This window comes from Manis pentadactyla, chromosome 13 (genome assembly GCF_030020395.1).
Source record: "Manis pentadactyla isolate mManPen7 chromosome 13, mManPen7.hap1, whole genome shotgun sequence".
In the NCBI taxonomy this organism is placed as follows: domain Eukaryota; kingdom Metazoa; phylum Chordata; class Mammalia; order Pholidota; family Manidae; genus Manis; species Manis pentadactyla.
Genome location: NC_080031.1, coordinates 23151873 through 23162737, shown reverse-complemented (window position 1 = coordinate 23162737; position 10865 = coordinate 23151873). Strand labels below are relative to the sequence as shown.

General features: G+C 37.3%; 1 non-coding gene across 1 annotated transcript; it reads left to right on the top strand.

The window, feature by feature from the left end:
• Positions 1–558: 558 nt before the first annotated feature.
• LOC118933727 (U6 spliceosomal RNA) lies at positions 559–662 on the top strand. Its single transcript, XR_005033229.2, has one exon. It is a non-coding gene; the product is annotated as a U6 spliceosomal RNA (small nuclear RNA).
• The last annotated feature ends 10203 nt before the right edge of the window (positions 663–10865 follow it).

The following is a 10865-nucleotide window of genomic DNA, read 5'->3' as shown; positions in this document are numbered from 1 at the left end:
AAATACCTGTGCTGCTTCTTCATGTTACTATTAAGAACAGAACTTTACTGCTGCTAATGGACAGGTAGGCAGCATAGTTTTAAAAAACCTCAAACTGGAAACTCAGAAAGCTTAAATACAACCTCTTACTGGACACACTGCCTGATGTCTCTGGACAAGGCACTTAATTTCTTTAAAATCCTAATACCAAAATCAAGTACCAGAAGCACATATAGGATATATACCAAGGAATCAAGAAGGAAAGTCATGTGGACTATGTTCAACGTCACACAGCTAGTCTGTCAGAGCCAGGTCTTCTTAATGTACCCTAAGGCATGGTCACATACTATCCCCCCAGGACTTCCTGGATCTGAGAACGTATTCTAATCACTGTGGCTCTAATGTGGCACTGGACTGAAATGTTGAGTCCTTATTTAAGAATGATATTACCTTTCTTATCATATCTCCAACATCTTCTGATGTATTTAGCAGGTAGTCCAGTTTTCCTTATGGACTCAATTCAGAGTATAACTCATTTGACAGTAAAACCATCTGAAAGTGAAGTAAAGCCTGTTGGGTGTGCTTGCTTCAGCAGCACATATACTAAAATTGGAACGATACAGAGATTAGCATGGCCCCTGCGCAAGGGTGACATGCAAATTCGTGGTGTTCCATAAAAAAAAAAAAAAAGACTGTTGGGTGCATTTTCAAATGAATCAGCAAGTCTAAGATATATTTGAGATATATGTAATATGTGATATATGTATTATATATATGAATTATATTCAGCCATGAGAAAGAAGGCAATTTGCCATTTCTGACAATATGGATAGACACTGAGGGCATAATGCTAAGTGACATAAGCCAAAGACAGACAAAATGCACATTGTGTCACTTAGTGATGCTGGGATTCTTGTTTGAAGAGCCAAAGAATGAACTTCACAAACACTCAAGGTAGGAGAGCAAGGCAGAGGCTTTTATTTACAGATAAAGTGAGAGGACAGGGCTCCTGGCTCAGGCCAGGAGGGCACAAGAGAGTCCCAGGGTGGTGCCCTGTCTAGGGGTTTTATAGGCAGTTGAGAGGCAAAGGGCTAGGGATGACACCTGCTAAGTGGCCCCAAAGTGTTTATCTTCGAAGAGACATTATTAACTTTCTTATTAGTCTTCCTGTTTATTTATAAGAAATTTAGTGCTCTGATTTCCTCCCACGATAGCAGCTTACTGGTCTGGGAGCCTATCATTCAGGCTGCCTGCTTTGCTCCCAAGGTGGGCTGAGTTATTGTCTGTTTGTTAAAGAGAATGTTAAGAAAGTTACTTTTGAACACATAGGGTTTTAAAATGCAGCCTTATTTTCAAGATGGAATCCTTCCTGTTTGTTTTGGGCTTGCTTGTTAAATTGCCCAGGTGGCAAATCATTTGTTCAGGGCTGGAGGAAGAAAAGCAGCACTGGGTAAAGTCAGAAAAACAAGCTGGGTTCCCCAGCAGGCCAAAGCAAATCCTGCAATTGATCATCTTGCTTTGTTTTATCCAGAGGCCTTCACCCTACTCTTTCTAAGCCCAGGGTCCCTGTCTCATTAGGAATGATATCTTAATAATCAAAAATGAAATTCAATTTCATGTAAATACAAAGTAGAAAGTGGGTTTCAGAGGCTGGGAGGTAGGAGAAATAGGGAAAGGTTGGTAAAAGTTATCAATTTTCAGCTATAAGGTGAATAAAGTCTGAGGATCTAATGTATAACATCGTGACTGTATTTGATACAACTATCATATAACTGAAATTTGCTGAAAGAGTAGAACTTAAAAGACTTTCTCTCACACACACACAGACATGCACACAAAGGTAAACATATGAGGTCATACATGTGTTGATTAACAGGATGGGGGAAATCCTTTCACAATAAAAAGGAAAAAAGAGATTGCTTTGAAATACCTAGGCTATGTGACACCATAAACTTGAGCCTATCTCAGGTATGAATAAAATATGAGAAAAGTCTAGTAGTGCTAGATCAGCTCCCCCAGTGGATGCCTAGAGACAGATACAGGGTAGAGGTCAGGGTGAAGTACAGGGAGAGTGGACGGAACAGGAAGTCCCCGAGAAAGCCCTGTCACTCACAGCTTGTTTGGATCCCCAGTCTTTTCATAAGGCCCCATCCAAACTTCCAAACTTATAGCCTGATGATTTCTGACAGTCCCAGACCTTAAGCAGGATGTCTATCTAATATGAGTGTTTATTAGCAGGGTAAATGTAACTCTAGGGGGAATATATTTTCCCAGCCCAGGGCAAAATACCTTTGAAACTGAAATCAGTCAAAGGGAGAAATAAAGTGGTAGAAACCCATTAATTGCTTACAAGCAGTCTTGCACTTCTGCTCACTCACGTCTCTCGTGACCCAGCTGCAAAAGGGACCCCACCACAATGTCTCCAGTCCAGATATGCCCTTGATCCCCCTTGTAATTTTCCTATTCATGTGGATCTGGACTACTCTCCACACCTTGGAAACATATATTTGATATGGAGATGCACTAAGGTCAGCAGAGAAATTCTGGAAGTGTTGCAATTTTACCCACAGTAAGGTAGCCCTTTAACAATTTATTAGGGGCTCATTTTTAAATTAGCAATAATTTCCCTGTAAGTGGATAGAATTTCTTAAATTGCACATTTACAACCATAAATATTTATTAAATACTCTGTTCACACTCACATGCTGAGCAAAATAGTTTATCATGTTCTTCTGTATAGTTATGTGACAGTTTTGCAGGTAGTAGGCATGTGCCACAGGGTAGAAAGTGAATCCTAGAAAAAGACACCTAACAGTAGATAACAATCTTTGATATATTTTTTGTGGACTTATTGTATAATATCCTCATAGTATTTGCCACAAACATCCTATTGACTGTTGAAAAAAGAAAAATGATAATAAAATGTTTTATGGTTTTGTTGCATATCATTCTTTCTGGCAGGTTGGATATGTCCCTGACAAGTCCTCAAGATCTTCCATCCCATGCACACACAGGCAGTTATCACACACATAGGCATGTGTATACACATTACATTCTTATGCTTAAAATTAACCCACATATTCTTTGGAAAAAAATGTTATGTTAAACCAGATAAAACAGAATTATGAATAGCTAGTTAGAGGAATAGCCTATGGAATGGACAGAAAGTTTTCCCCTGGTGTTCCAGAGCATTCATTGGCTTTAGTAGGAAAAAAAGTTATTAATTAAGTGTTAGAAGTTCTAAGAGTTCAAACATCAAAATATGATTCTTGGCAATGAAAACAAACAATACTGCCTGTATAGTTTTACTTGGATTTTGAATTCACTGCAGGGCAGGAGGATCTTAGTTGAGGAAATTCAATGTGGAAGCAATACTATCATTTTGTTGAGAAAATACAAAGGTTTGGGTAGAGAGAAATGTCTAGGCAAATGGGAACCAAGACATTGAGCTGAGGTTGGATTATGGGATTCAGTAGACAGGGAGGTAAATAATAATTAGGATAGTGCCTCCTTAATGCAGAAAATAAATAAGCAAAAAGACATGTTGGGGGCTGCAAGTCTGCTTGATTTCATTACTTCCTGATAGAAACGTGGAGATTTAAGTTAAATTTTTAGCCTTTCTGAAATTACTTATTTTATGATTAATGCATGATTGCTGGCAACATAGAGCAGTATATAGGATGTTTTAGATATATAAGAACAATGTATTTAGTCAAATAAAAAGAGAAGATAATATTTTTTAATTTAATTCAGTAACGTTATTTACATCTTAATTCATGCCAGGTTGACAGCTAGGAAAAAAAGAGAGAGATAAAGAAAATAAAGATGTAACAGATAATCTTCTGGCTCAAACTTGAAAACACAGTTCAATGAGGAAACACTAGTACGAGGCACAGGGTGATTTGAAAAGGAGTAAATATATGGCTGCATCACGATTAAGAACAGGGAAAAAATCAGTAGGAATTCTGGTCTGCTGACAGATCTGCAGAATCCTCCTAAATAAGAACACATCACAGCATGAATTACATGTAAGACATGGACCCTAAAGCTTGGGGGTGAGAAATCCTAAGCAGAAAAGAAAGCAGAAATAGAGCCATGAAGATGAAAGATTTCACAGGATGTTTAGAGAATATAGAGGAGTCCAGTGTAGCTAGATGAAAGCATTCAAGCAGAGTGATCACAGGAAACAGCAGGGAAAGAGGAAAGTTCATAATTTAAGTTTCTGGTAGGCCATATGCCATGCTAAAACTTCACACGTGTCCTCCAAAGTAATATTACATCTTTCTGAGGTATTATCCTGCCTCAATTTATATATAATTAAAAATGGTATTATACAATTAAAGATAGCTGCCAAAATACAGAGATAAAAACTAAGAGTCACTATATCAGCCAGGTCTCTGATATATCAGACCCCAAAGCCTATCATCATTAACACCATGCTTTCTTTCAGGATAGCGACTTCTGAGATTAGCAAATTCAACTAGGATCAATTTGGGGTAAAAATCTGATAAACAAGTGAGACTTCATTCCAAGGGAAACTGGGTTCCATTTAAATTTTTGGAGTGGGCAGTGATATGATCAGAACTCTTTAGAAGGGCATTTCTTACATTCCTCAAATCCATGTGGTCACAACCAGACCTCCTTGGACCCTTTGAAGTGCAGACTGCAAACTGAATCACAGTGACTTGCTTCTTTGGCTCATATATTGTCAGAAGTCTTTCAGTTTTACTCCCCAAAAAGGCTTCTGTGTTTTCTATAACATCTCAAATAATAAATGCCCTGGGAACACAGGATAAAAAGTACAGTGAATGTCCCTTTACTTGAATTCTGAATGTACCATTTTGACCTTACCCTCTTTTTATCTATTTATTTTTATTTTATTTATTTTATTTTATTTCCTTGATATACAATCTTATATTGGTTTCAAATGTACAACATAGTGGTTCAGAAGTTATCCAGTTACTATCTGTCAACATAGGACGATGTGGCAGAATCATTGACTATATTCTCCATGCTGTACTGCCATCCCCAGGACCAACTTGTAATACGATTGAGAATTTTTGTGCCCTTTTATCCCCCTCACCCTCCCCATCCACCCACCCCAATCCCTCCCACATGGTAGCCACCAGTCCCTTCTCAGTGTCTATGAGTCTCCTGCTATTTTGTTCATTTTGTTGTGCTTTGTTTTTATATTCTACAAATAAATGAAATCATATGGTATCTGTCTGTCTCTGCCTGGTTTGTTTCACTTAGCATAATACCCTCTAAATCCACCCATGTCATTGAGAATGGCAGGGTTTCTTTTTTATGGCTGAATAATATTCCATGTACCACTTCTACTTTATCCATTCATCTATTGATATACATCTAGGTTTTTCCATATTTTGGGTTTTGCAAATAGTGCTGTGATAAACATAAGGGTGAATACGTCTTTAGAATCAGGGATTTTGTTTTCTTTGGGTAACTTCCTAGGAGTGGAATTACTGGGTCAAATGGCATTTCTATTTTTAGTTTCTTGAGGAACCTTCATATTGCTTTACACAGTGGTTGCACCAACTTACATTCCTATCAAAAGTGTAGGAGGGTTCTTATTTCTCCACATCCTTACCAGCATTTATTTTTTGCCTTTTGGATAGTGGCCATTCTAACTGGTGTGAGGTGGTATCACATTGTGGTTTTGATTTGCATTTCCCTGATAATTAGCAATATGGAGCATCATTATGTGTCTGCTGGCCACCTGTATTTCTTTGGAGAAATGTCTGTTCTGGTCCTCCACCATTTTTTAATAGGGTTATTTCATTTTTTTGGTGTTAAGGTCTATGAGTTCTTTATATACTTTGGATGTTAACCCCTTACCAGATGATTTGTTTATGAATATATTCTCCCATACTACTGCAGAAGTACTTTGTGTTCTGCTGATAATGTCCTTTGCTGTACAGAAACTTTTTAGTATTATGTAGTGCCACTTGTGCATTTTAAATTTTGTTTCCCTAGCCTGAGGAGATGTATCCAGGAAAAAAATTGCTTATGCTTATGTTCAAGAGATTTTTACCTGTTCTTTCTTCTAAGAGTTTTGTGATTTCATGTCTTATATTCTGGTATTTAATGCATTGCAAGTTTACTTTTATATGTGGAGTTATCCATTAATCCAGTTTCACTCTCTTACATGTAGTTGTATAGTTTTCCCAGCACCAGTTATTGAAGAGCCTGTCTATAATGTGTTCTTTCATATGCAACAATAATAGTATTATACATAGAACTAATAGCAGTATAACTCCATTTGGGTTCCAGGGTCCGATTCCAGTGTGTTTATGTTGTGGGAGGTGGTGTTCTCACACATAACACTAAACAATTCTCAAACACCAGCTGGTTGTCAGAGAACTCAACTCAATTCTGAGGCCATGTGCCTGGAGACAGCACCAGATTCCCCGCGAGGGCACCATCCTGCAGGACTGCCCTCCACCCCGACTCCAGACACCAGTCATAAGCCCCAGGCTGTTTCCTGTGCTTCTGACTCACTGGCTACAGGTTGGAGGTTCCAATGACCTCCCTGTTAGACTCAATAAATTTGCTAGAGCACCTCTCAGAACTGGGGAAAATACTTACATTTACCAGTTTAATAAAGATACCATAAAGGATACAAGTTAACAGCCAGATGAAGAGATACATAGGGCAAAGTCCCCAGTAAAAGAGTTTCTGTGCTCATGGAGCTTGGGGCCTGGCTTGGTGGCACGTGGAGGTGTTCTGGTTCCCCAAGGACAGAAGCTCTGACTGAGAAGCAGGATCCAAGAGAGCAATAGGCTCTTCTCGGGGGTTTTGTAAGGGCTTCATGGCATAGTCATGACTGACTGAGTTATTGGCCATTGGTTTTATTGGACTGATCCCTTTATCATTATGTATTGTCCTTTGACTGTATTGAAGTCAATTTTGTCTGATACAAATACCGCTACTTCTGCTTTCTTCTCCCTATTATTTGCATGAAGTATTTTTCCATCCCTTCACTTTTTGTCTGTGTATGTCCTTGGTTCTGAAATGAGTCCCCTGCAGGCAGCATATAGAGGGGTCTTCTTTCTTCATCCATTCTGCCACTTTATTCCTTTGATTGGTGCATTCAGTCCATTTCCATTTAAGGTAATTATTGATAGGTATGCACTTGTTGCTATTTTATTGTTTTCTGGTTGTTTTTATAGCTTCTTTCTGTTCCTTTCTTCCTTTCTTAAACTCTTCTCTTGATATTTGATGGTTTCCTTAGTTTTGTGATTGGGTTCCTCTTTTTAAATTATTTTTTGTATCTATTATAGGCTTTAGCAGTAATTAATAAATGCAAGGATAGCTTCCTAACTATATAGCAGTCTATATTCAGTTGATGATTGCCCAATTTCAAACCCAATATAAAAGTACTTTTTTCTACTTCCTCCTCCTCTACACTTTATATATTGGATGTCATATTCTGAATTTTTTTGTATTCTTTGACTGATTTTGTGTACAGTAAGTTTTACTACTTTTGTTTTTAATAGAAGATACCATAAAGGTTTCAAGTTAACAGCCAGATGAAGAGATACATAGGGCAAAGTCCCCAGGAAAGAAGTTTCTATCCTCATGGGGCTTGGGTCCTGGCTTGGTGGTTTTAATTTTGTCCTTGCTTGGTCAGTAATTGGTTTACTATCTTTACTGTGGCTTTATTTTTATTGGTGAAAGCTTTATAAGCTTAGAAACATTTCCATCTACAGAAGTCCATTTAACATATCCTGTAATGCTGGTTTGGTGGTTGAAAATTACTTCAGCCTTCATTTATCTGGGAAATATTCAATCTCTGCTTCAAATCTGAATGATTATCTTGCTGGGTAGGGGATTCTTGGTTTAAGGTCCATCTGTTTCAATACATTAAATATTTCATGCCACTCCCTCTGGTCTGTAAGTTTCTGCTGAGAAGTCTGCTGATAGCCTGATGGGGTTTCCCTTATAAGTAATCTTTTTTTCTCTCTCTGGCTGCTTTCAGTACTCTCTCATTATCCTTAATCTTTGTAATTTTAATTATTATATTTCTTGATGTAGTCTTCCTCGGTTCCTTTTGTTAGGCGCTCTCAGAGCTTCCATGACATGAGTGTGTATTTCCTTCTCTAGACTGGGGAAGTTTTCAACAGTTATCTCCTCAAAGTGACTTTCTAATCTTTTGTCTCTCTTTTCCTTCTGGATCCCTTAAAATGCATACATTGTTTCATTAGGAGTTGTCACACAGCTCTCTCATCATTCTTTTCATTTCTAGAGATTCTTTTTCTCTCTGTTCCTCAGCTTTGATGTGTTCCTGTTCTCTAATTTCCAACTTCTTGATTGTTTTCTGTACTTGCAACAATTAATTTTGTGCTCTCACTGCTCTAGCTCTCGGGAAATCTAAAGTGTGCTTCTAGAAAAGGCTTAATAATGCTAAGAAGAGAGAAGTTCTCTCTGTGACATGATCCCACAGGTTAACTGCATCACAGGATCCCTCACTGGAATTGTGCCAGCTTGCTATTCACATGACATACAGCTTTCTTAGAAACTCAGGTTCAGACAGAGAAAGGGGACTTACAGATGTTTAAGTTCCAAGTGCAGGGAACACAATTCTCCATTTAAATTTAAAAAATGGGTGTTTCTCAGACATGCCTCCAGAATACCTGTTCTAAGACAAAGTTTTTCTCTCAGAGGGGATAATAAATTCCTGGGAGGGGAAGTAGCAACTATATGACAAGGTCCTTTATGAAAACCTCTTTAAATATCCATGCAATGCAAGATGAAATGATTTCTGTTGATCACATCTCAAAGCAAGATGCATCATGTGTGAAATGACCCATTTGAATGTATTTCTTTTACACTTTGTGCCTCTTGCCTAGGGACCAGAGCTGTCTATAGAAGGTCATTTATCCACAGTGTTCCAAATGAATCCATTATACATTCAAATCTAAGATTTTTATGAAAAATTTTGAGACTTTAAACTAGAAGGAAAGGTTTTGATTTATGAAACTACTTTCTTAGCAATTGTTGATTTGATGTTGAATAATCACAATAGTCTTTTTCTGAGTGTGTCTTATCTTTCACACTGAAAGTTACTTAACCCAGGAAGAGCTCAGCTGAAAGATGGGATTGTTTCTAAACACCCTCAACCAGTATTCAGATCATCTAAGTCCGTAAGTAAGTTTTTCAATGGTACTGATGCAGCCCAAAGATTTTTACTTCATATATATGTATATATATAATCATTACTTCATATATTATATATACATTACTTCATATATATAAATAAATAAACAAACAAACAAATAAATAAATATATATATATATATATATATATATATATATATAATCACTATGTTTCTACACCTTTCAAGCATGTAATAGAATATTTCATCCTCACCCTAATTCTTCAAAAGATAGTTGGTAAATTCATTCACCTAATTTGAGAGGTGAGAAACTTCAAACTCATGGAGATTAAGCAAATTGTAGGGACTTGATTGCTAATACCAGACTCCATGCTTTTGCTATGAGAAGTCTCCTTTAATAATCAGTATTAATCATTAGAAGGAAAACAAAATGTAAATACACTTCTCATACAGAAAATACATAAATAAGAATAACAAATACCACAAGTTATTGGGTGTTTATTCAAAGCACAAATGGAAAACCATTTCTGGTAACAATAGTTATGGATAATTGAGTTCACACATGCCTTCTTTAAAATAAAATTGGAGGTGATTCTTCCTGAGCTTATTACACAGGATATTTCCTGTGTTATCACTCTAAATGTAAATTCTATGTTATCTCCTAGGTGCATACACAGTTTAAAAACTGCATAAAACTCCCATGTGTGTCTACAGCACTGTGGTGGATATGTTCGTATATAAATCTCCTTAATCAATTCTAAAAATACTTGTGAAATGGATATTATTAAGCTTGCTTTATAAATTAGGAAACAAGAATGTAATGTGCTAGAAATATACCCCAGATAAAAAAAGATGCAAATGGAAAATATGAGGAATCTACTATGACCTTTTAGATTTTTAAACCAAACACTTGACCGGTGTGGTGGTTATTTTTACCATTTTGCAGATGTTTTCGTTTGGAGGAGGACTGGAGTAGGAAAAACTGCATCTGAGAGAAAAGTCAGGATAAAAGGACATTTCAGTGAATTCAGTACTACATTTTACTTGATTCAGGGGAGTTCAAACCTGTAATTGTTCATGTGCATGTGTGTGTGTATGTGTGTATGTATTTTTTATTTTTTATTAAGGTATGATTGATATACACTCTTATGAAGATTTCACATGAAAAAGCAATGTGGTTACTATATTCATCCACATTATCAAGTCCCCACCCATACCCCAATGTAGTCACTGTCCATCAGTGAAGCAAGTTACTGGAGATCTACTACGTCCCTTCTCTGTGATACACTGTTCCTGCTGTGATCCCCCACACCATGCACACTAAACATAATACCCCTCAGTCCCCTTCTCCCTCCCTCCCCAGCCGCCCTCCCACACCCCTTCTCTTTGGTAACCGCTAGTTCATTCTTGGAGTCTCTGAGTCTGCTGCCATTTTGTTCCTTCAGTTTTGCTTCATTGTTATACTCCACGAGTGAGGGAAATCATTTGACATTTGTCTTTCTCCGCCTGGCTTATTTCACTGAGCATAATGTCCTCCAGCTCCATCCATGTTGTTGCAAATGGTAGGATTTGTTTTTTCTTATGGCTGAATAGTATTCCATTGTATATATGTACCACATCTTCTTTATTCATTCATCTACAGGTGGACACTTAAGTTGCTTCCATATCTTGGCTATTGTAAAAAGTGCTGCAATGAACATAGGGGTGCATATGTCTTTTTGAATCTGAGAAGTTGTATTCTTTGGGTAT